Below are 6,159 nucleotides of genomic sequence, written 5' to 3' on the forward strand. Positions count from 1 at the left end.
TAGGGGTTGTATACAGAAGATACCCCTATTTGGTAAAAGACTAAGTCCATATTATAGCAAGAACAGCTCAAATAACCAAAGAGAAATGACAGTCAATCATTACTTTAAGATATGAAGGTCAGTCATGAACTTTGAAAGTTTCTTCAAGTGCAGTCGCAAAAATTATCAAGCGCTATGATGAAACTGGCTCTCATGAGGACTGCCACAGGAATGGAAGACCCAGAGTTACCTCTGCTGCAGAGGACAAGTTCATTAGAGTTACCAGCCTCAGAAATGGCAGCCCAAATAAATGCTACACAGAGTTCAAGTAACAGACACATCTCTACATAAACTGTTCAGAGGATACTGCGTGAATTAGGCCTTCATGGTCGTATTGCTGCAAAGAAACCACTTAAGGACACCAATAAGAAGAAGAGACTTGCTTGGGCCACAAATCATGAGCAATGGACATTAGACCGTGGAAATCCGTCCTTTTGGTCTGATGATTTTTGGATCCAACTGCCATGTCTTTGTGAGGCGCAGAGGAGGTGAACGGATGATCTCTGCATGTGTGGTTCCCACCATGAAGCATAGAGGAGGAGGTGTGATGGTGTGGGGGTGCTTTGCTTGTGACACTGTGCTTTATTTTATTTTATTCAAGGCACACCTTACTAGCATGGCTACCACAGCATTGATACGCCATCCCATCTGGTTTGGGCTGAGTGGGACTATCATTTAAACAGGACAATGACCCAGGACAATGACCCAACACACCCAACATACCTCCAGTGAAATGACGCTGACAGATATGGTCGCCTCTCATCAGGTTCTTAGAAAACGATGCAGTTATTTGTTCTTTTATGTATTATTTCTTACATTGTTATCCTAGAAAATATTTTATTACATACAGCCAGGAAAAACTATTGGATATAAAAGCGATGTCAACTTACCATCATTACGACCAGGAATACGTCTCAAGCGGATCCTTTGTTCGGACCTCCACCCACGACACGTGATCTTATCCCAGAGGCCGACCCAAAACAAAACGGACTCCGCAGGAAAGGCAGACGGAGCGGCTTACTGGTCAGACTCAGAAGGCGAGCACACCATCCACCGCTTCAGAGCATGTTACTCACCGATGTCCAATCTCTAGATAACAAGGTGGACAAAATTAGGGCACGAGTTTCCTTCCAGAGAGACATCAGAGATTGTAACATTATCTGTTTCACGGAAACATGCCTCACTTGGGATTTGTTGTCAGAGTCAGTACAGCCATCCGGTTTCTTCACGCATCGTGCCGACAGAAACAAACATCTCTCTGGTAAGAAGAAGGAGTAGGGTTTGCCTTATGATTAACGACTCATGGTGTAATCACAACATACAGGAACTCAAGTCCTTTTGTTCACCTGACCTAGAATTCCTTACAATCAAATGCCGACCACATTATCTTCCAAGATAATTATCTTCGATTATAGTTACAGCTGTGTATATCACCCCCCCCAAGCAGATCCCTCGCCAGCCCTGAAAGAACTTAGCTGGACTCTATGTAAACTGAAAATCATTCATCCTGAGGCTGCATTTATTGTAAGCTGGGGATTTTAACAAAGCTAATCTAAGAACAATTCTTCCTAAATTCTATCAGCATATCGAATGCGCGACTCGAACTGGTAGTATTCTGGAACATTGCTACTCGAACTTCCGCGATGCATACAAAGCCCTCCCCCGCCCTGCCTTCAGCAAGTCTGACCATGACTCAATTTTGTTGCTCCCAGCCTATAGACAGAAACTAAAACCGGAAACGCCCATGCTCAGGTCAATACAAAGCTGGTCTGACTAATTGGATTCCACGCTTCAAGAATGCTTCAATCACGGGGACTGGGATATATTCCGGATAGCCTCAGACAACAACATTGATGTATACGCTGACTCGGTGAGCGAGTTTATTAGCAAGTGCATCGGAGATGTCGTACCCTCTGTGACTATTAAAACCTTTCCTAACCAGAAACAGTGGATTGATGGCAGTATTCGCACAAAACTGAAAGCGCGAACCACCGCTTTTAATCATGGCAAAGTGACCGGAAACATGATCGAATACAAACAGTGCAGCTTTTCCCTCTGCAAGGCAATCAAACAATCGAAGCGTCAGTATAGAGACAAAGTAGAGTTGCAAATCAACGGCTCAAACATGAGACGTATGTGGCAGGGTGTACAGTCAATCACGGATTACAAAAAGAAAACCAGCCCCATCGCGGACATCCACGTCTTGCTCCCAGACAAATTAAATAACGTATTTGCTCTCTTTGAGGACAATACAGTGCCACTGACACAGCCCGCTACCAAAGGCTGTGGGCTCTCCTTCTCCGTGACCAACGTGCGCAAAACATTTAAACGTGTTAACCCAGACAGCATCCCTAGCCATGTCCTCAGAGCATGCGCAGACCAGGTGACTGGTGTGTTTATGGACATATTCAACCAATCCCTATCCCAGTCTGTTGTCCCCACATGCTTCTAGATGGCCACCATTGTTCCTGTTCCCAAGAAAGCTAAGGTAACTGAACTAAATGAATATCGCCCCATTGCACTCACTTCTGTCATCATGAAGTGCTTTGAGAGACTAGTCAAGGATCATATCACCTCCACCCTATCTGATACCCTAAACCCACTTCAATTTGCTTATCGCCCCAATAGGTCCACTGATGATGTAATCGCCATCACACTGCACACTCCCATTTGGACTAGAGGAATACCTATGTAAGAATCCTGTTCATTGACTACAGCTCAGCATTTAACACCAAAATACCCTCCAAACTTATCACTAAGCCCGAGACCCTGGGTCTCGACCCCGACCTGTGCAACTGAGTCCTGGACTTTCTGACCGGCCGCCCCCAGGTGGTGAAGGTAGGAAACAACATCTCCACCCCGCTGATCCTCAAAACTGGGGCCCCACAAGGGTGCGTTCTCAGCCCTCTTCTGTACTCCTTGTTCCTTCTTCCAACTCAATCATCAAGTTTGCAGATGACACTACAGTTGTAGGCCTGATTACCAACAATGACGAGACGGCCAACAGAGAGGAGGTGAGGGCCCTCGGAGTGTGGTGTCAGGAAAAAAACTCTCACTCAACTTCAACAAAACAAAGGAGATGATCGTGGACTTCAGGAAACAGCAGAGAAAGCACCCCCCCCCCAATACACATCGACATGACAACAGTGGAGAAGGTGGAAAGTTTTAAGTTCCTCTCCGTACACATCACGGACAAACTGAAATGGTCCACCCCCAGACAACGTGGTGAAGAAGGCACAACAGCACCTCTTCAACCTCAGGAGGCTGAAGAAATGTGGCTTGTCATCTAAAATGCTCACAAACTCTTACAGATGCACAATCGAGAGCATCCTGTTGGGCTGTATCACCGCCTGGGTATGGCCATTGCACCGCTCTCAACCGCAAGGCTCTGCAGAAGGTAGTGCGGTCTGCACAACGCATCACTGGGGGCAAGCTACCTGCCCCCCAGGACACCTACAGCACCCGATGTCACAGGAAGGCCAAACAGGTCATCAAGGAAAACAACCAACAGAGACATTTCTGTTCACCCTGCTATCATCGAGAGGGCGAGGTCAGCACAGGTGCATCAAAGCTGGGACCGAGAGACTGAAAAACAGCTTATATCCCAAGGCCATCAGACTGCCACAACTAACATAGAGAGTCTGCTGCCAACATACAGACTCAAATCTCTGGCCATTTAAATAAATGTACTTAATAAAGGTATCACTAGTCACTTTAAATAACGCCACTTTAATAATGTTTACATTTTGGTATCACTAGTCACTTTAAATAACCCCACTTTAATCATGTTTACATATCCTACATTACTCATCTCATATGTACATATTGTATTCTACATATTGTACATATTGTATTCTGCATCTTGCCTATGCTGCACGCCATCGCTCATCCATATATTTATATGTACATATTCTTATTCATTCTTTAATAATTGTATGTATTTGTGTGTATAATGTGGTTGTTGTGAATTTGTTAGATTACTTGTTAGATATTACTGCAGAGTCGGAACTAGAAGTGCAAGCATTTCGCTACACTTTTATTAACATCTGCTAACCATGTGTATGTGACATATACAATTAGATTTTATTTTATTTTGTCTGTGTAAGGGCCAAGAAGGAGAGTGATGGAGTGCTGCATCAGATGACCTGGCCTTCACAATCACCTGACCTCAACCCAATTGAGATAGTTTAGGATGAGTTGGACTGCAGAGTAAAGTAAAAGCCGCCAACAAGTGCTGAGCATATGTGGGAACTCCTTCAAGACTGTTGGAAAAGCACTCCAGGTGAAGCTGGTTGAGAAAATGCCAAGAGTGTGCAAAGCTGTCATCGAGGCAAAGGGTGGCTACTTTGAACAATCTAAAATCTAAAATATATTTTGAATTGTTTAACACTGTTTTGGTTGCTACATGATTCCGTATGTGTTATTTCATGGTGTTGATGTCTTCACTATTAATTTACAATGTAGAACATAGTAAAAATAAAGAAAAACCCTTCAATGAGTAACTAAGAATCTAAGGAATGTGTTCTCTTTCTCAGCGGACTCAGTGGCATGGATAGAAAGCTCCTATGTAATACATCTCATGACTGCAACCCAACTCACATTTGTGGTAAACATAACAGAAGATTGTTGCTTTACAGGAGAAATGATGATAGACAATACATAGGAATCGCTAGCGGGACACATATCTGAACATCTTTACAGTTGACGGAGTGCATGAATCCTCTGTAGGCTCTTGAGGTCTATAGAGACTGACTGACATTTCAGTGGAAAGTTCAGTCCTTCCCAGCTCCTGATGACTCTAGATGGGTAATGAGGAGACATGTTGAGCCCAAGGTGGTTGGTCCTGGTGTGAGGGGAGGGGCTGTGGAGGGCTGGCCTTGCAGTTGAGGACCAGGCAGCACCAGTTGAGCCCAGATTCTCTCCCAGAATCTTGCATAATGACAATCTTGCGTAATGTTTTGCTGTCTCTCGTTCCTCTTTGAATGGTTTTCCTCATTCACCTTCCATTTTCACAGCTAAGATTTCATTACAAACTAATCAAAATAACTTATTTTATCCTTTACCTATCCTCAGGTCAGAGCACATCTCACAGCTATATTCTGACTATACTGTACACTGACAAGGTGAATTCAGTTGAAAGCTATGATCCCTTATTGGTGTCACCTGTAAAATCCACTTCAATAAGTGTTGATGAAGGGGAAGAGACAGGTTAAATAAGGATTTTAAAGCTTTGCGACAATTGAGAATTGGATTGTGTATGTGTGCCATTCAGAGGGTGAATGGGCAAGACAAAATTTTTAGGTGCCTTGTACGAGGTATGGTAGTAGGTGCCAGGCGCACCAGTTTGAGTGTGTCAAGAACTGCAACGCAGCTGGGGTTTTCACACTCAACAGTTTCCAATGTGTATCAAGAATGGTCCACCACCCAAAGGACATCCAGCCAACTTGACACAACTGTGGGAAGCATTGAAGTCAACATGAGCCAGCATCCCTGTGGAATGCTTTCGACACCTTGCAGAGTCCATGCTCTGATGAATTGAGGCCGTTCTGAGGGCAAAAGCAGGTGCATCTCAATGTTAGGAAGGTGTTATTAATGTTTTGTACACTCAGTGTACATCAAGTAGACAGAAACCAAACAAGTCATATTTGCCCACACATAAATGTGTGAGTTTTAGCTCAGTCAGTCTCTTTCATAAAAAGACTAAGGCAGGGTGCCAGCCTGGTTTGTGGTGGTGGCAGAGTACGGACAGCATAGGCTTTATTTGCGATTACAATTCAATTAATTTTAATCTCTTAATATGGAAATGCATTCCGATGCCCACAAGCGATGCAAAGCCTCCACAAGTATTTATTGGAGGAAATTCAGTCTGACTAGTCAGTGTGTGGTTGGTTTCCCTGCTGTATAACAGGGTCTGAACCCAGATGACCTGCTCTTGGCAGCCCAGGGACTGCCAGCCAAACAATTAACACTGCACTTGTACCCCACAACGCGTCAGCAGAGAGTAACTCACCCTGCTGTCTGGACCCAGATCGAACACCAATGCCCCCAGGATCCTCGACTTCCACACACACACACACACACACACACACACACACACACACACACACACACACACACACA

This window comes from Oncorhynchus masou, chromosome 11 (genome assembly GCF_036934945.1).
Source record: "Oncorhynchus masou masou isolate Uvic2021 chromosome 11, UVic_Omas_1.1, whole genome shotgun sequence".
Taxonomy (NCBI): domain Eukaryota; kingdom Metazoa; phylum Chordata; class Actinopteri; order Salmoniformes; family Salmonidae; genus Oncorhynchus; species Oncorhynchus masou.